At 39.7% G+C, this 19,935-nt stretch overlaps 4 non-coding genes across 4 annotated transcripts; all 4 read right to left on the reverse strand.

Moving 5' to 3' along the window:
• Positions 1–7,878: 7,878 nt before the first annotated feature.
• trnas-cga (transfer RNA serine (anticodon CGA)) lies at positions 7,879–7,960 on the reverse strand. The gene has a single exon. It is a non-coding gene; the product is annotated as a tRNA-Ser (tRNA).
• Positions 7,961–19,370: 11,410 nt separating this feature from the next.
• trnak-uuu (transfer RNA lysine (anticodon UUU)) lies at positions 19,371–19,443 on the reverse strand. The gene has a single exon. It is a non-coding gene; the product is annotated as a tRNA-Lys (tRNA).
• A 187-nt stretch (positions 19,444–19,630) lies between these two features.
• On the reverse strand, positions 19,631–19,712 carry trnas-cga (transfer RNA serine (anticodon CGA)). Its single transcript has one exon. It is a non-coding gene; the product is annotated as a tRNA-Ser (tRNA).
• A 125-nt stretch (positions 19,713–19,837) lies between these two features.
• Positions 19,838–19,909, reverse strand: trnah-gug (transfer RNA histidin (anticodon GUG)). Its single transcript has one exon. It is a non-coding gene; the product is annotated as a tRNA-His (tRNA).
• Between the last annotated feature and the right edge of the window lie 26 nt (positions 19,910–19,935).

The following is a 19,935-nucleotide window of genomic DNA, read 5'->3' on the forward strand; positions in this document are numbered from 1 at the left end:
GTTTGGTGTGTATAGTGTTACTCTCCTCTGAGCAGTATGCATTAATTCACAGCTAAATGTAAAAAAATCCACATTCAAATAAAAATAGCCAACTTCCTGTTGGTCGTAGCTGATGACTGTGAATTAGAAAGTTGTCCGTCTTAAAAAGAACAATTTTTGTACTGAGTTTGGTGTTTGTAGCTAAAACTAACCCCCCCACTTTTGACAAAAGGTGGCGCTATAGAGTGCCTCTTCCACACCCTCTTATGAACTTTTGCCAGTGTCTAGCTGTCACTAATACTGATATGTGTTCTGAGTTTGATGAAATTCTAAGCATGTTATATGCGTCAAAATCACCTGAGAAGTATTCCAGTTTGACATGTTGCCACGGCAACAATATTTTTAGATATCAATATCCCCCCAGTAGATTTATATCGGCTGTGTTTTAACATTATTCTGATGAAGTTTGAAGCAAATCGAGTAAAAATAAGATGCTGAATTCCAAGCATTTTGAAAATGACACACTTCCTGCTGCCAGTTGGTGGCGCTATAACTTTGACTCCTAATAGTCACATATATGTGATCGACATCATACAATGAATAATCTGATGAAGTTTGATTGAAATCAGGAAATGTATGTGGATGGTATTAGACACTTCCTGTTTCTCAATTCTCGCCATAATTTCAATGCCTCGCCACGAGCAAACCGTTCGAGATATCAAAAATCCCCTGGCAATTTTTCATCCCCAATGTCTTGAGATCATGTTGACCGAGTTTGGTGGTAAACGAGTAAAAAACCTATGACAAGTATATCAAATTCCAGAGCATGCGCTTTTTACATAACTCTAAATAGCTGACTTCCTGTTGGGCGGAGCCCAATGACATGCAATTCGAAAATTGTTTGGCACAATGAGATCTATATGTGTACTGAGTTTCATATGAATATGTGCAAGTATGTGTGAGCTATACATCAACATTTATGACTGTGTTCCAGGGGGCGCCGTAGAGCCCCTGTGCCACGCCCGGGTCCCAGCCTCTGCAGGCTCCTAAAGGGCACAGATTCCAAAGTGTGTGCAAATTTTCAAGAGTTTTTGAGTATGTTAGGGACCCCAAAAGCCCCCACAACTTTGACCAAAAATATGAATAATAAACCCTAAATAGCCAACTTCCTGTTGGGCGGAGCCTATGACATGCAGTACGAAAGTTGTTTGGTTTAATGAGATCTACATGTGTACCGAGTTTCATGTGTCTACGTGCAAGTATGTGTGATATATGGCCCTCAGTATTCCAGGGGGCGCTGTAGAGCCCCTGTGCCACGCCCGTGTATCAGTCTCTGCCCGACCCTGATGGCCGCAGGTTCCAATCTGTGTGCCAATTTTCAAGAGTTTTCGAGCATGTTAAGGACCCCAAAAGCCCCCGTAACGTTAGAAAAAAATAATAATAATAATAATAATAAAAAAATATAGCTGCAAGCAGCGATGGCGGGCTCAAGCCACCAATGCCATCGCCACCCCCGGTGGCATCAGGTAAACTGTGCCCAGCGGGCACATGCATTCACAATATCCCTCTGGCAGTGAGGTTTTAAAGGATATGGCGGTTATAGGGTTAATCCGAATCATCTAGACTTTAAAATCACATTCACAGAACAATAAATATATATATATATATATATATATATATATATATATATATATATATATATATATATATATATATATATTTAGTAACACTTTACAATAAGATTTCATTTATAAACATTATGTTAACATGAACAATATTTATATAGCATTCATTCATGTCAGTTGATATTCCAAACTTAAACATTAAAACATTGTTTTATTGTGATTTTTTTTCCAAGCACATTTTACCAATTCCAAGCCATATCAATCTTAATAACTACCATTATTTTTTATTTAATCATTTATGAGTGCTATACAATATTCCAGGAAAGCTGGAAGAGAAAAACTCCTTATATTCATGTGCAGAATTATTAGGCATGTTTTCTTTTACAGATGAAATGCGCTAAAAAAGAGTTTTAACTCAAACTGTTTTAACTCAAAGTCGAAAATTATGAAATACCCATGAGAAATATCAAACACAAATGCAATACAGAAAGAGATAAGTTAAGACGTGACCATTGTACAAAAATGCTGACTGGGTCATGAGGTCAGAAAAGAAGAAGAAGAAAAAACAGGTCAAGAAGAACTGACAAAAATAATTGCAAAATAATTAGGAATTAATGTGAAGATTAATTTTTAGTCAATTCTGCAAGACAGACTTTCAGGAAAGGAGGTGGAATAAAAATGAGCTCCTAAATCTTAATCCCGGATTCTGGAAGATATATTCCTCAAACCATCGGACAAGAGGAGGTGGTGCTGGTCCTTCACGAGTCACTCCAATCTGTTCATAAAGCCTATATATAAAGTCTTAATATATAGTATTTTACAATACTTCATGGTATTCTAATTAAATCATTTTTTGGAATCTTAGGTCTCTCAGAACCTGACACATTGTAATTCTGAGACTCCAGGAAAGTGGCAGTTCTGTAAAATGTTGGCACTGGAGACTAAATGCTCCCTGATAGTTTCACACCTAATTCACTTAACACACACACACACACACACACACACACACACACACATACACACACATTACCCACAGTGACAGAGGGACAGAGTGACATCAGATGTATGATAGTTTTTTAATTTTCTATCATCCATATAGTGTTGTATAGTCATGAAACTATGCATATTTCCTCAGAATGACTTGTCTTCTATGTGTACATTTTTTTGAAGCGTTTATAAGCTGCACTTTAAAAAAATAAAATACATTTACTGGTTACTTTTTTACTGTTATTTTTAAAAAAAATCACCACGACAAACCATTCAAGCTATCCAAAATTCATTCGCACCTCTTCTGTAAGATAAATTCTTTAAACAGTGGTAAAAGAGGATGTGGTGCTGATCCTTCAAGAGTCTCTGAAAACGTATCTGTCCATAAAGCCTATAAAGAAATATTCTTAATATACGGTTCACAATACTTCAGCTTGTTTTTATAATTAAGTGAGGGTCATTTTATCAGTAAAATACATAAAATTCATATTATTTTTCTTTGAAAGATTTCTATAAATGATTTAAATCATACTTGTTTCTACAATAATTATTTAAAAGTAATCCTATAGCTCCATCTGGTGGCCATTATTGGTACTAAGAATTGCCAGCTTGATTTATAAGTTATGATAGTTTTAATTTTATGCTGGCTCTTGAAAATGATAAAGCTATGAAACTTACTGTGCTTCCTTCAAATGATGACTTCTACGTATATAAAAAATTATGAATAGTTGGAATTAAACATTTTAAAGATATAGTAAAATAACTATTGTATTTTTTTATGTTACTTTACTAAATCTCTATGGCCACACCATTTAAGGTATCCTAAACCCATTTGAAATTTAACATCTTCAGTATATGGCTTCATGTTAAAACAGTTTGGTGTGAACTACTTGTGTCTTCTTGGAGGAGAATTAATTCATTTACAGGCTGAGTTTATCATAAATCCACAATAACATTTCTGAGTTCTGTATCAATCTGTGTTGTTGTTTGTTTATTTTTATTTTATTTATTTTTCATAGGAAGATAACTGACCCTTTACTCTCCTTTTTAATAAATGTGCTTATAAACCAAGAACAATCTATTTATAGCTGTATTTATAAACTGCTTACTACTGACTATTAATATTGGGACAAGGCTTTATAAAGAATGAACTGACTATTTACTAATGAGTGCAGTTATTATAAAGTGTTATCAATGCATTTGCTAATGTTAACAAATTAGACATTATTTTACAGTGTTATCAAATCCCTTAAATGATTTGTAACTGTTATGTAATGATTTTATTGACCTACAAGCATTTGTGAAAGTTCTGCTTGCATTACAGCTTAGTCTTGATCTGGGAGCTGAACAGATTTACTGTTACATCCATGAAATTATGTAAATTCAAATAAATATCATGTCACAGGATGTCAGAGGTCAGTATCAAATTAATTTGAAATTATTATTTGCAGCACAAATAAGGTTTTTTAGGATTTTTAAAAATCCCTAAAACTGTCAAAAAAGGATAAGGCCTAAGATTTCTATGTGAGTGGCTAAATTTATTTGTTTTTATAACTATAATGCATAAACTATAAAATTATACAAAATGTATAAAAAAGTACAACAGTTATTCTTTTCCAATGTTTTTTATTTATTTAAACTTTTTTTTTTTTTTTTTTTTTGGATTTACATTTAAAAAAATTAGCCTACTGCATTCATTCTAAACAGCTTGAATAAAACCTGTTAATATTTATTATAGACCACTGTAACTGTGTATAATCTAACAAACAAGTTTATTATGAAAATAAAAGTGTACACCAGATAAATTGGACGATAAAGAAATTGCTAACAATAGTATAATAGAGCATGTTTTAGGTTTTTAGGCGTTTAGATGCAGAAATGGACAAATCAAATGTAAAATAAAATGTAATTGATTTAATTAAATATAGATTAAGTCTTGTTAGAGCAAAATAATAAATAAATACGTACACATATTAAAAAAGCAGCCAAGATGAATGAGTTTAATTTTTTATATAGATTAAAATTGAAGACAGAAGCAGCTGGTATATGCGGTCACTTAATATTCAAATCCAGTAGATCCACTTCAGATTTATTTCTTAACAGTTTATGTCCACGTGGCTGTTTTCGTTTATATTCGCCAAGCTATTATGTGTTTTGAAATAATCTTGTCCTTGATGTGATCGTTCGTACGACGAAAGGCAGAATCCTGCAGCTCGAGAGATATATGTTATTCTGCCAGTCGCGTTTTCAAGTAGTCTTGCACACTTAAACGGGTCACAAACACCTGTATTTAGCTCTTGTGTTATAATGGGTGTATTGTGTGCATTTATGGCAATATTTTATTTGAAAAAGCTCTTAAACAAGAATAAATTCGTTTGTTTTGAACTTGTGACACTGTAAGCGCTGATCGGAGGCGGTGATTTCAGATAGGCAGCCGCGAATATTTCATTTTCACACAAACAGTTCAAAAACATCTGAATTTAGCTCTTGGTGTGTTCTAATTGGTGAATTGTGTGATATCGCTTTAATATTTTATTTGTTAAAGCAATAAAACAAAAATAAACTCGTTTTTCTGAGCTCGTCATTCCACACGCTCATGCTCAGAGCGGTGATTCATCTCTCGTGTTTCTCACGTATCACTGACCACACATCAATTATTAATGAGCCCTGACCCGGTAATAATCATATATGTTGGTTTAGCTTGTCAGTGTGAATTAAATCCAAGTATTATTTTGTATTTTAACCGATTTAAAAATGAAACTAAAAGAGAGTCTCCTCCCTTTCAGTCGAATTTCCCTTTAAGGAATTGAACCTGTAGGGGTGCATTTTCTCTCAGACAATGTAAGTCTCAGCACATAATACTCAAACAGAGGGACAGAGTGAGATGAGATGTCTGACAGTTTTTTAATTTTCTGTTATCCATACAGTGTTGTAAAGTCGTGAAACTATCCATATTTACTCAGAATGACTTTTTTTCTGTACGAAAAAAGGTTTTGAAGTGTTTGGAATTTAAAAATGCAGGAAAATTAATAATTCCATTTTTACTGTCATTTAAAAAAATCACCACGACAAAACCGTTTAAGCTATCCAAAATCCATTGGCAATTTAAGTTGTTTAAAATGTTTTGGCATCATGTAGACAAAGTTTGGTGTGTATAGTGTTACTCTCCTCTGAGCAGTATGCATTAATTCACAGCTAAATGTAAAAAAAAATCCACATTCAAATCAAAATAGCTGACTTCCTGTTGATCGTAGCTGATGACTGTGAATTAGAAAGTTGTCCGTCTTGATAAGAAAAATTTTTGTACCGAGTTTGGTGTCTGTAGCTAAAACTAACCCCGCCACTTTTGACAAAAGGTGGCGCTATAGAGTGCCTCTTCCACGCCCTCTTATGAACTTTTGCCAGTGTCTAGTTATCATAAATACTGATATGTGTTCTGAGTTTGATGAAATTCTAAGCATGTTATATGCCTCAAAATCACCTGAGAAGTATTCCAGTTTAACATGTTGCCACGGCAACAATATTTTTAGATATCAATATCCCCCCAGCAGATTTATATCGGCTGTGTTTTAACATTATTCTGATGAAGTTTGAAGCAAATCGAGTAAAAATAAGATGCTGAATTCAAATCATTTTGAAAATGACACACTTCCTGCTGCCAGTTGGTGGTGCTATAACTTTGACTCCTAATAGTCACATATATGCGATCGACATCATACAACGAATAATCTGATGCAGTTTGATTAAAATCAGGAAATGTATGTGGATGGTATTAGACACTTCCTGTTTCTCATTTCTCGCCATAATTTCAACACCTCGCCACGAGCAAACCGTTCGAGATATCAAAAATCCCCTGGCAATTTTTCATCCCCAATGTCTTGAGATCATGTTGACCGAATTTGGTGGCAATCGGCAAAAAAACCTATGACAAGTATTTCAAATTCCAGAGCATGCGCTTTTTACATAACTCTAAATAGCTGACTTCCTGTTGGGCGGAGCCGAATGACATGCAGTACGAAAGTTGTTCAGCACGATGAGATCTATATGTGTACTGAGTTTCATATTAATACGAGCAAGTATGTGTGAGCTATACATCAACATTTATGACTGTGTTCCAGGGGGCGCCATAGAGCCCCTGTGCCACGCCCGGGTCCCAGCCTCTGCAGGCTCCTAAAGGCCACAGATTCCAAAGTGTGCGCAAATTTTCAAGAGTTTTTGAGTATGTTAAGGACCCCAAAAGCCCCCACAACTTTGACGAAAAATATGAATACTAAACCCTAAATATCCAACTTCCTGTTGGGCGGAGCCTATGACATGCAGTACAAAAGTTGTTTGGTTTGATGAGATCTACATGTGTACCGAGTTTCGTGTGTCTACGTGCAAGTATGTATGATATATGGCCCTCAGTATTCCAGGGGGCGCTGTAGAGCCCCTGTGCCACGCCCGTGTATCAGTCTCTGCCCGGCCCTAATGGCCGCAGGTTCCAATGTGTGAGCCAATTTTCAAGACTTTTTAAGCATGTTAAGGGCCCCAAAAGCCCCCGAAACCTTGAAGAAAAATAATAATAATAACAAATAATCCTAAGGAAAACAATAGGGCTCTCGCCCTCCAGGCTTGAGCCCTAATAATCCTAAGGAAAACAATAGGGCTCTCGCCCTCCAGGCTTGAGCCCTAAATATAAAATATATTGTAGGTACAGTTGTGATATAGATAGAATAGGAATGGAAAAGAATGAGATTTAGGGACAGCAGTAGTCCCACTAAGAAGAAATCAGGCTGCCATGTCTCATCCTATGTAATGGGGTTTTTCAGTACTGCCCCTGGGGACCGACAGCACTGTACAATTGGGAGGCCTGTCTTATTCTACTCACTCTGTGAGCGCGCTTTCCTAATGAGCTGACCATCAGAATCAGGTGTGCCGAACGAGGGAGATCCCCTGGAGCAGGAAGGAACACTGCTCCAGTACAGAGTCACCAGAAGAGATGGACCATAGTGATTGCAAGTTGAGGCCGCCAAAAATAGACAGACCTTCGCCCAAAAAGGGACTTGAAACCTGGACCCACAGATTAAAAGTCTGATGCTCTACCGACTGAGCTATCCGGGCTCTTGTGAAGCACTGGCTTCTCACCTTTTATATAACAGCAGTTTTACAACAAGCTGCCCAGAAGAGACGCAGGGGTCACGGGATGAAAGCTAGAAGCAGTTTTGGCACAGAGAGCGAAGGGCAAAGGACCATATAAGGCACAATTACCGTCACAGAAAGCTAAAGCAATACTGCAAAGCCCTCCCGTAGTCGGCAGGGTTCAAACCTGCACGGGGTGACCCCAATGGATTTCGAGTCCATCGCCTTTACCTCTCGGCCACGACTACACCTAATGGTAGACTTCAAGCCCCCTTGTCTGGTGGCGCCCCTGAACAGGCCAAGCTTCAGAAACAAAATCAAGCAGAAAGATGAGGTGGTAAAAAAATGTTCAACCTTCCCGTATACTCAACACCAAAGGGTTGCCGTGACACGGATTCAAACCAGGGTTGCTGCGGCCACAACGCAGAATACTAACCACTATACAATCACGGCGTGCCACTGGCTCACCAAACACAACCCCTGGAGCCCGGATACAAGAAGCACTAGCGCCGTGTTTGTCCATCAAAGAGGGACTGGACATTTCGCAAATCAGTGCGAGGACCGTGAAACATGCATGGATGCTTATCCTCATGGCCTTCAGCAAACAGCATAGTCGGCAGGATTCGAACCTGCGCAGGGAGACCCCAATGGATTTCTATTTCATCGCCTTAACCACTCCGCCACAACTACGGAAGTAGACTAACTTCTGCTCAGTTTCTGTGCAACACTTCTGTCTGACCTGTTTGCAACCAACCCAGCTCAGTCAGCAAGCGGAGATTGCAAGCTAGCTCTGCAAGTGGGTAAAACAGCGGTCGCACTGAGGAGAAATCAGGCTGCCATGTCTCATCCTATGTAATAGGGCTTTTCAGTACTGCCCCTGGGGACTGACAGCACTGTACAATTGGGAGGCCTGTCTTATTCTACTCACTTTCCTAAAGGGCTGACCGTCAGAATCAGGTGTGCCGAGCAAGGGAGATGCACTGATCCCCGGGAACAGGAAGGAACATTGCTCTAGTACAGAGTCAGCAGAAGAGATGGACCGTAGTGATACCAAGCTGAGGCCTCCAAAAAGAAGACTGACCTTCGCCCAAACAGGGACTTGAATTAAGCAGACCACCTTCTGCCCTGTTGTGTGTAACACTGATGCCTGACCTACTTGCAACCTAGCTAGCGGAGATTTTAAGCTAGCCCTTGAAGCGGGTAAAACAGCAGTCCCACTGAGGAGAAATCAGGCTACCGTGTGTCATCCTATGTAATGAGGTTTTTCAGTGCTGGGCCTGGGGACCAACATCACTGCACAATTTGGAGGTCTGTCTTATTCTACTCACTCTGTGAGCGCGATTTTCTAACGAGCTGACCATCAGAATCAGGTGTGCCGAACAAGGGAGATCCCCTGGAGCAGGAAGGAACACCGCTCCAGTACAGAGTCACCAGAAGAGATGGACCATAGTGATTGAGGCCGCCAAAAGCAGACAGACCTTCACCCGAACAGGGACTTGAGCCCTGGACCCTCAGATTAAAAGTCTGATGCTCTACCGATTGAGCTATCCAGGCTCTTGTGAAGCACTGGCTTCTCACCTTTTATATAACAGCAGTTTTACAACAAGTGTGGAAGATTTTTATTAGTAAGGTTTTAATTAATCATGTATATAATCAATGTGAATCTAGCCATTTTTGCTGCTAGTTATTATTCTATTAAAATCTTATAGGTCTGAAATCTAATAAAAAGTTGCTTAGGCCCTGGAATGTACAAAACTTATGAGAAACACATGGTCAGACATACATACAGGGCCTTTCTTTAGAATAAATCAAGCAGGGGGCCTCTCCTCTCTAGGGATGTATGAAAAGTGTAGTCGAAAGGAAAAGTTTGACTATGTGGAACCGCCCCATATAGTGGAGATACCAAATAACATTCGAGAGATCTCCTTGCAAGGAACTCTCGGCTTTGTTTTGCTTAAAATAAAGTCTTTTCTTCTGAGAGAAAAATCCCTGACTGAGTGTGATTCTTCTGAGAACCATCAAAAGACACCACAGATTTGGCACCCCAAATGGGACTGGACAAGAGTAGCAGAGTGGACAACCGCTTTTGAGATGACCGATGATCAACACAACCGGGTGTTGTTACTGAAACACTCCAATTGATTATGTCATATACACACTGTTATTCAAAACCTAAAGCTCTTCTTTTAAAAGCTCACATGTACATGATTGAATGTAATTGAGAGAGAGCTGTTGAATATATAATATATACAAACAAAAGCAAAATTGAAACCAAACTTTTTATGTTTTTATTTTTTTGCTCTTTGCATCCAAAAAGTAAACGTAGTATTAGTGTACACATTTTGAAAAGAATAGAAAAAAACACATCAAAAATATGTAATGTTATAGCATGTAGTGTTACGTAAACCAAACGTAATGTGTGTGCTTGCATGTGGAGATGGTTGGGTGTATCTAGGCTCCATCTCTCCTCCGGGCTGGGTCTGGCCACAATACTTCATCCACGTCACATGATATATTCTCTCTTGATACCTTACCAAACTGTGACCAATGCAATGCATTGTGGTAAATGAATGCAAGGGTACTACAGTAAAATATATTTATTATAGTATAGGCCTATTGTTTGTTATGGTAAAAAAGCCATTATGTGTACATTAGAACATGACATTACATTAGATTGTTACATACCGGTTCTCATTTCTAAAGGTTCGAATTACACCTGCCACAGTAAATCAACTCAAATTAAGCTGGACTCTCAGTCCAGCCTCTCTCATTGTTAAATCATGGTTTATCACATGTTTGACTACTGTAGCTATAATCTCATTCGAGACCACTCTTCTTGTTCCTTGTCCTCCTCCATTTCGGACTCGTCCTCTTCCTCCCCTTGCTCCCCTTCCAACTCTTCTTAGTAGAACTCGTCCTCTGGCTCTCCCTCCAACTCCTCTTCCTCTGTCTGCATTGTTTGCATCCATTGTCCAAAACCTATTACTTGACCTTTGACCTATTTATAGGCCACTACTAAAGTTATGATTGGTTGTTGTTAAGTAAAGCAACAAGTGTTTGCACATGTGCAGAGTTATTGTGAGGCACTGATGAATTAGTGTGCCATTTTGATTGGTTGTGTTTATAAAAGGAAATCAAGAAACTTCCTGTCAGATTTTTGTGTGTTGCATAGGAAATTGTGTGTTGTGTTTTGCAAAAAGTGTTTAACGAAATTGAAAACTGAGTATAAGGCCAAAAATGTGTGTATGGTTTTGCAGATTTAGTGTGTGGTTCTGGTGTTTGAGTCTCAGGTTTTAGAAATTGTCCTACAATAATTTTGTGTGTAAGCAGTTGGTAGGGCAGGGGTATTAATAGGAACTACTAGTTACTGTAACACTCCAATTATGCCTGTAATCAAATCAGACAAAAATAGATGGCGACTTGTTCATGATTTACGAACAATAAATGAAATAACGGAAGATATGCCAGCTGAGGTACCAAACCCGCACACTTTACAGACAAATGTCCCTCCTGATGCCAAATACTTTACTGTAATTGATCTTTGCTCTGCCTACTTCAGTGCAGAAGAGAGTAGACATTTATTTGCATTTACACATGCAAATAAGCAATATACATATTCTAGAATTCCTCAGGGATATAAACATTCACCACACATATTCAACAAGATTCTTAAGGCTGATTTAGAAGACCTCGTAATAGACGGTACACTATTACAATACATGGATGATTTAATTATCTGTTCTACCTCACTAGAACAATGTCACAAAGACTCAATTAAGGTGTTGACAAAATTAGCACAAGGAGGAAACAAGGCGTCTAAAAACAAATTGCAGTATTGCCAGCCTCAAGTGGAATACTTGGGAAGATTAATTGCATTTGGTACACGAGCTATAGCTCCAGCTCAGTTAGAAGGTATAAGTAAAACACCGTTACCTCAGACAGTAGGACGAATGATGACTTTTCTAGGAATGACTGGCTTTAGTGCCGACTGGATAGAAGACTATGCAGTAAAGACAGGGCCTTTGAGAGAAATGATGAAACAAGCAGGATTACAACATTTAAGCAATCCATTAAAATGGAACACAGATGCCTTACTAGCATTTGAAACAATAAAAATGAATTACAACAGGCCCCTGCCCTGGGAATGGCAGAATATGATAAAATGTTTAGTCTATATGTGGCAAATAAGAGATGATGGTTATGCATCAACTGTATTAATGCAAGAGACCTGTAGTGGGAGGAACAAACAGCCTATAGCATACTACAGAACAAAGTTAGACAATGTAGCCCAGGCAGTGCTTTAAGTGGGCCGGTACGCACCGCCACTTCCAAATATAGCTCTTGAGCGTACCGCCACCTCTCCGTACGCCCAGAACGTGCTTTTAGCGTACCGGTACGCTCATTTGGACATCTGTTTTAATAGAGGACTTAATCTTTTACCTGCACTGCCGATTTAATGCAAGCTTCATAAATCATCCCACTGAGAGCAGAAAGTACAATACTCAATTACCCATTCACCCTCAAGTTATCCAGGAGAATAGCGCATGTGTCGCTTTTCCCACTGTTAAGTGTCAACAACTCAACGTGGCCGGAGAAAGTGTTTGAAACTCGCTGACTGACACCTCACCAAGTCTGAATGATATCACTGCAGGTCAGACTCAAGCTAATGAAGTAATGCAGCTCTTTCAGGTAGGGTGACCAGACGTCCCGAAAAATTCGGGACAGCCCCGAAATCTAAACTGTTGTCCCGACTCCCGAATCTGGCCCTAATTGTCCCGAAAATTATACTAAAGCAAAATCTTGAGTATTTATTGTCTGATAAACATTAAAAACTGTCCACGGAGGTTGAGTCGTCCAGCAGCCAGCCCCCGCTGGCTGCAGCATCTTTTTTCTAAGTTCTAAAAAAATACCGTAGGCGGCTAGGCACAAATTTTGATATTCATTTATCTAATTAATCTATAGCCTATGCACAAAGACAATATGATGTTTTTGTCCCCTTTTTGTTTTAAAGCTTGATGAAGAGAGTGCAAGTTGCTGCAGCTGTGAGGAGGACAGTGATGCACTCGTACAGGAGTGATTGACAGTTCGCGGCACTGTGTACAAAAAATACTCCGCTACACAATTATTTCGTTATTTTCGTTTAAGCTTATTAACGTTAAGTGTTACAGAAAGGTCTGATTTACGCACTGTTACAACAGTCATTGTTTTTTTTTTTTACAATGCCATTTGAGTTCATGATTTTAATGTTGCTGTTTCTTGTTCCAGACTAAAGAGTAATGACAGACGGTTGATCTTTGAATAAAAATGTGTTTTGTTAAGATTTGAAATTCATTATCTTTTATTATAGTGTGACGGCTGGTGAAAGACAGTCCGGAAACAAATGCGAGTTAACAGGATTTAATGAGATGAAGACAAGTAGAACAATGACACACAAAGACGATGGGACGATAACACTCCAGGGAGACGGTGGTTGGTGAGAAATCCAGCCTGTAGTGGAGTGTAGGTGGGAAGTCCGGGTCTTGGTGGCGTGAGGCAGCAGGAGAGAGTGGCACAGGAACTGCGGGGAATAGAGCCGAAGGTAAGTGTCCATGGCTGAGTGATCGTGCGGAGAGTGGATGAGGTTCTAGGGAAAAACACAGACATCCAAACGCAAACTAACACTAAAGCCAGACGGGGGTAACACAACGACATGAAACAACGATCTCACAAACACAAGACGTGAGACAAGCCATATATAGGAGATGAGTAATGAGTGGCAGCTGTTGCTGATACAATTAACGGAGACGCCCACAACTAATCAGTGCAGACGCAGAACACACAGAATTCACCACAATGTGTAAACAACCCGAGATCACGGTTTACCAACCGTGACATATAGGCTACGAAGTCTAATATCATAAGCCCCCCCATCCCGTCACACAAGACCACAGACCCCCGCCCATCCCCCGTTAATAAAATAGGCTATAATAGAGTACCGGCACCTCTTTTGGCCCACTTAAAGCACTGAGCCCAGGGATACCCACCATGTTACCAACAGGGTTTAGCTGCAGTGTATTATGCTTATGAAAAAGCATCCACAATAACTATGGGGTATCCAGTAACAATATATACCCATCACAAAGTTGTGGAATTAATTGAACAAGAGAAATTTGTTCTGACACAAGCTCGAATTCTAGCCTATTCCTCATTACTCACATATCCAGATGTTACCGTTAAAAGATGCCATACAGTTATTCCAGCTGAATTAATTCCTTTGGCTTTTGAAGGAGAACCTCATGAGTGTGTGAATGAGTCCTTGGCATTTACTAGATTACGACCAGATCTAGAATCAACACCTATTACTGAAGCAGAAGTAACTTACTTTGTAGATGGTTCTAGCTTTAGGGATCACGAAGGAAATCATACAGGATATTCAGTAGTGAAGACAAACAAAAAAGAATTTGAATCTGTGATATCACAACATTGTGTACAGCCTTGCTCTGCTCAATTAGCAGAATTAAAAGCTCTCACAACTGCATGTCAGTTAGCAAAAGGACAAACTGCTAACATTTTTACAGATTCAGCGTATGCTCATGGTATATGTCATTCTATTCGGAGCAGTGTGGAAACAAAGAGGTTTCAAAAAGAGTGATGGGACTCCCATCCAACATAGTGAACAAATAGGGCAATTGATTTCTGCTACGATGCTATCAAAACTACTAGCAATAATCAAATGTCAAGCACAAAAAAAGTGAAATGACTATGTCACAAGGAAATAATGCAGCAGATTAAGATAGCTAAAAAAGCTTCAGGGTGTCAAGTAGCAGTATTAGCACCTGTTGTACTTATCGAACCTCATCCTCAATTGGATCACATTATTCGAATTCAACAACAAGCAGGCCCCTATGAACAATCAATGTGGCAACAAAGGGGAGCTAAAAAAGACTCATACACATGAGTCTGGCATACACATGAAGGACACATTGTTGCACCTACTTCACTGTTGAATATTCTTATTACAGATGCACATGGTTTTGACCATTGTGCAAAGGGAGAAGTAGTAAGAAAAATTAAACAGCAAGGATATTGGTCTCCTTATTTATATGCAATGGTGGATGAATTTTTGTCCACATGTGAAGTATGTGCTAAATACAATGTAAGAAAAGGCATAGTGACACCAATAGGCCATATTCCAACACCTGAAGGACCCTTTAAACATCTTGTATGCGATTATGTGGATATGATAAAGCGTGTACAAGGCAAAAGATACATGCTTGTTATCATAGACAGGTTTAGCAGATGGGTGGAGGCGGTACCATCCGCAGATCTAGGAGCAGGAACAGTAATTAAATTTCTAACAAGAGAGGTAATTCCTAGATTTGGAATTCCATCAGAAATAAGTTCAGATAATGGGTCGGCATTCATACAAAAAACTGTGAAACGTGTTGCAACAATTAAGAATAAAACAGAGACTTGGATGCGTTTATAGACCTCAGTCACAAGGGTTAGTGGAGAGGGTTAATGGAGTTATCAAGGCCAAAATAAACAAAATATGTGAAAGTACTAACTTAATTGGATTGATGCATTACCGCTCGCACTAATGAGCTATCGCATGCAAACTAACAGGAACACGCACTTAACACCGCATGAAATGCTTACGGGTCGACCCATGCCTGTGCCATATTGTAGAGGTCCCTATAAAGGACCGCCTCTAGAACAATTACAAATGGAACTTCGCTCTTATATGAAGAAACTAACTGCCATACATAAAGCTATCTATTTACAGGAAAAAAGATAAGAGCCCAGTGAGGAATCGGAGACTGTTTGTCCAGTTGTTCCAGGGGGCCAAGTTTATCTGAGGGTATTCCGGAGAAAATGGAATGAGCCCAGGAGAGAAGGACCCTACACAGTGGTGAGAGCTACTCCAACAGCAGTCCAAGTGGAGGGAAGCACAACCTGGTATCATCTAAACCACTGTACTAGAGTTCCCACAGGAAAGGCAGAAAGAAAGGAAAGCAGACAACCAGACAATGCAGGAGAGAGCAATGATGAAGAATCAGAGACACATGATGAAGTGCAAACTGACGAGAGCTCTTTCCTCTTGTCAGACAAACTGGAGAGGACAGAGAATAAGTCTGACAACATGTCTGAAGACCATCCTATGCCTAATGCATCTCATAATGCAGACTCAAACTCAACCGATAGAAAGCAACCTGACTTCCCTTCAATAGACTTTACAACCTTTGAACAAAAGTGACAATGTGATCAACTCAACAGAACCAATGATAATCAAAAATCGTAGAGACATTGATTATGATGTCCAAAGACGTTAGTCAAATTGATGCATTATGGGATAGAGCCCAAAATAATGAATGGTATAAATGGGGAGCCTTTACAGCTAAAGAAACAGGAAAAGAAAATTGCTTGTTGTGCTCCAAATCTCCGTTAAACAAAGTAATAGCCATACCAAATCCATATGACTACCGAAAATGTGCCCAATTTGGGATAAACTTTTGTCATTTAACAGATTTTACCAGGCCATATTGTATTGCTGAATGCCTTGGATTTTTAGGAAATCCTAAATTAACAGATTATTTCTTTAGACCACTCTGGGGATCCTGGTGTCAATACTCAGATATCAGTCAAAATATAAAAATTGAAAAACAAAAGGTAGAGATTCCAAAATGGTATAGCATAGATTATAAACAAGAATATGAGTGTTTCCATAAACCAAAAGGAACCCAAGATGTGGGTAAATTCAAAGGAAGATGTGCTATTATTTGTTATATAGATAAGAAAAATTCTTGGAAATCAGGAGTTCCTTCTAGAGCTCCAGAACTTTTAGCATTCGGAACAACTAAAGGAAGTAAGATAGCACCTGAAAAATGTGAAAATCAAACTATAGCCTTACCTCCAATAGAAATTTATGAAGATCAATCATTAATAATAGCAGATTTATTTTGGATCTGTGGAGGTGACATGTTATTGCCTTCTTTACCAGTTGGATGGAAAGGTATATGTGTAATAGTACGGTTAATTCAAGAAGTTAGCATGGCACAATGGGGAACAGAACAGAGCACGAACAAGGAAGACAATAGAACTAAAAGAGGATACGAGCCAGACCCCAATGTATATTTAGACTCAATTGTACAGCCAAGAGGAATTCCTAATAAATTCAAGGCAAGAAATGAAATAAAAGGAGGTTTTGAGTCAATCCTGGTTTGGATCACACCAAAAAAAAATACAGAGTGGATTAATTATATCTATTATAATCAACAAAGATTCATTAATTATACTGATGAGGCATTAATGTTATTAGGCGACCAAGTGCATGCAACAAGTAGAATGACATGGCAAAACAGACAGGCTCTTAATTGGCTCTTGGCAGACAAGGGAGGAGTTTGTGTTATGTTTGGAGATCAATGTTGTACATTTATCCCAAATAACACCGCCCCTGGAGGAGCTTTCAGTGAAGTTATGACAAAAATAAAAAAATTAAGAAATGAAATTACAGCAAATGCCGGAAGAGACCAACATATTTGGGATTGGATTGATGTGAAATTTGGAGCATGGGGAGCATGGTTTGTTAAACTAGGAATGTTTTTAGGAGTTGCCATATTAAGAGGAGGATTATTATTTTGCTGTGTATTACCTTTATTAAGATCATTAATCGTCGATGCTACTTTTAAGCAAATGGAAGTGATAAAAGTCTCGAATAATCAACAAAGGATCACTGAAAGGAGTCTGGAGGAATATTATGAAGGGTGGCTAAACAAACTGAACTTAAATGAGCAAACTTTTGACGATAGTTCTATTGACTCTAACGAGGATGATGAAGATGTCTAAAGGTGAACCATACCCTGGATATAAGTGCCAGTTTAACTTTGGCCCAGGGAGGCTCTCTACGATACATAAGGTATCTGAGCTGAAGATCAACTTTTATAATCTTGTGATATTCAATTATTGATGTAATGTATGTATTTTATGTCTTTTATACATAACTGTGATAACCACAGGCAAGTGCTGAACCAATTGCACGCTCACGCTTATAACATTGTGTACTATTAAAAAAAGGAATTAGGGAGACTGGATCTTTTACTAGCTCCTAGTCAAAAAAGGAGAGAGATGTTTGGTCCAGTAATCCCTCAGAGTGGAAATTCATAATCTAGTCACTGGTGATAATACAATGTGACTTATTTAGTCACTAGGTAGTGTAACTAATATGACTGGATTATGGAGTAGCACTCTGGATAAGAATAATCAAATGTGAGACTTATTAAGTCTCAAAGGGGAGAATATGTGGAAACACATGGTCAGACATACATACAGGGCCTTTCTTTAGAATAAATCAAGCAGGGGGCCTCTCCTCTCTAGGGATGTATGAAAAGTGTAGTCGAAAGGAAAAGTTTGACAATGTGGAACAGCCCCATATAGTGTATATAAGGAGATACCAAATAACATTCGAGAGATCTCCTTGCAAGGAACTCTCGGCTTTGTTTTGCTTAAAATAAAGTATTTTCTTCTGAGAGAAAAATCCCTGACTGAGTGTGATTCTTCTGAGAACCGGCAAAAGACACCACACAACGGTGGATTCGAACCGGGGTTGCTGCGGCCACAACGCAGAGTACTAACCACTATACGATCACGGCGTGCCACTGGCTCACCAAACACAACCCCTGGAGCCCGGATACAAGAAGCACTAGCGCCGTGTTTGTCCATCGAAGAGGGACTGGACATTTCGCAAATCAGTGCGAGAACCGTGAAAAATGCATGAACGCTTGTCCTCATGGACATCAGCAAACAGCATAGTCGGCAGGATTCGAACCTGCGCGAGAGACCCCAATGGATTTCTAGTCCATCGCCCTAACCACTCGGCCACGACTACAGAAGTAGACCAATTTCTGCTCAGTTTGTGTGCAACACTTCTGTCTGACCTATTTGCAACCAACCCAGCTCATTTAGCAAGCAGAGATTGCAAGCTAGCCCTGCAAATGGGAAGAACAGCGGTCCCACTGAGGAGAAATCAGGCTGCCATGTCTCATCCTATGTAATAGGGTTTTTCAGTACTGCCCCTGGGGACCGACAGCACTGCACAATTGGGAGGCCTGTCTTATTCTACTCACTTTCCTAAAGGGCTGACCGTCAGAATCAGGTGTGCATTGGGGAGATGCACTGATCCCCGGGAGCAGGAAGGAACATCGCTCTAGAACAGAGTCAGCAGAAGAGATGGACCTTAGTGATAGAAAGCTGAGGCCTCCAAAAAGAAGACTGACTTTCGCCCAAACATGGACTTGAATTAAGCAGACCACCTTCTGCCCTGTTGTGTGTAACACTGATGCCTGACCTACTTGCAACCTAGCTAGCGGAGATTGTAAGCTAGTCCTTGAAGCGGGTAAAACAGCAGTCCCACTGAGGAGAAATCAGGCTGCCATGTGTCATCCTATGTAATGAGGTTTTTCAGTGCTGGGCCTGGGGACCGACAGCACTGCACAATTTGGAGGTCTGTCTTATTCTACTCACTCTGTGAGTGCGCTTTCCTAAAGAGCTGACCATCAGAATCAGGTGTGCCGAACAAGGGAGATCCCCTGGAGCAGGAAGGAACACCGCTCCAGTACAGAGTCACCAGAAGAGATGGACCATAGTGATTGCAAGTTGAGGCCACTAAAAGCGACAGACCTTCGCCCGAACAGGGACTTGAACCCTGGACCCTCAGATTAAAAGTCTGATGCTCTACCGACTGAGCTATCCGGGCTCTTGTGAAGCACTGGCTTCTCACCTTTTATATAACAGCAGTTTTACAACAAGCTGCCCAGAAGAGACGCAGGGGTCACGGGATGAAGGCTAGAAGCAGTTATGGCACAGAGAGCGAAGGAGGGCAAAGGACCATATAAGGCACAATTACCGTCACAGAAAGCTAAAGCAATACTGCGAAGCCCTCCCGTAGTCGGCAGGGTTCGAACCTGCGCGGGGTGACCCCAATGGATTTCGAGTCCATCGCCTTAACCTCTCGGCCACGACTACACCTAACGGTAGACTGCAAGCCCCCTTGTCTGGTGGTTCCCTGAACAGGCCAAGCTTCAGGAACAAAATCAAGCAGAAAGATGAGGTGGTAAAAAATGTTTAACCTTCCCGTATACTCAAAGGGTTGCCGTGACCCGGATTCGAACCGGGGTTGCTGCGGCCACAACGCAGAGTACTAACCACTATACGATCACGGCGTGCCACTGGCTCACCAAACACAACC

The sequence above is a fragment of the Carassius gibelio genome, chromosome A20 (assembly GCF_023724105.1).
Source record: "Carassius gibelio isolate Cgi1373 ecotype wild population from Czech Republic chromosome A20, carGib1.2-hapl.c, whole genome shotgun sequence".
Taxonomy (NCBI): Eukaryota; Metazoa; Chordata; class Actinopteri; order Cypriniformes; family Cyprinidae; genus Carassius; species Carassius gibelio.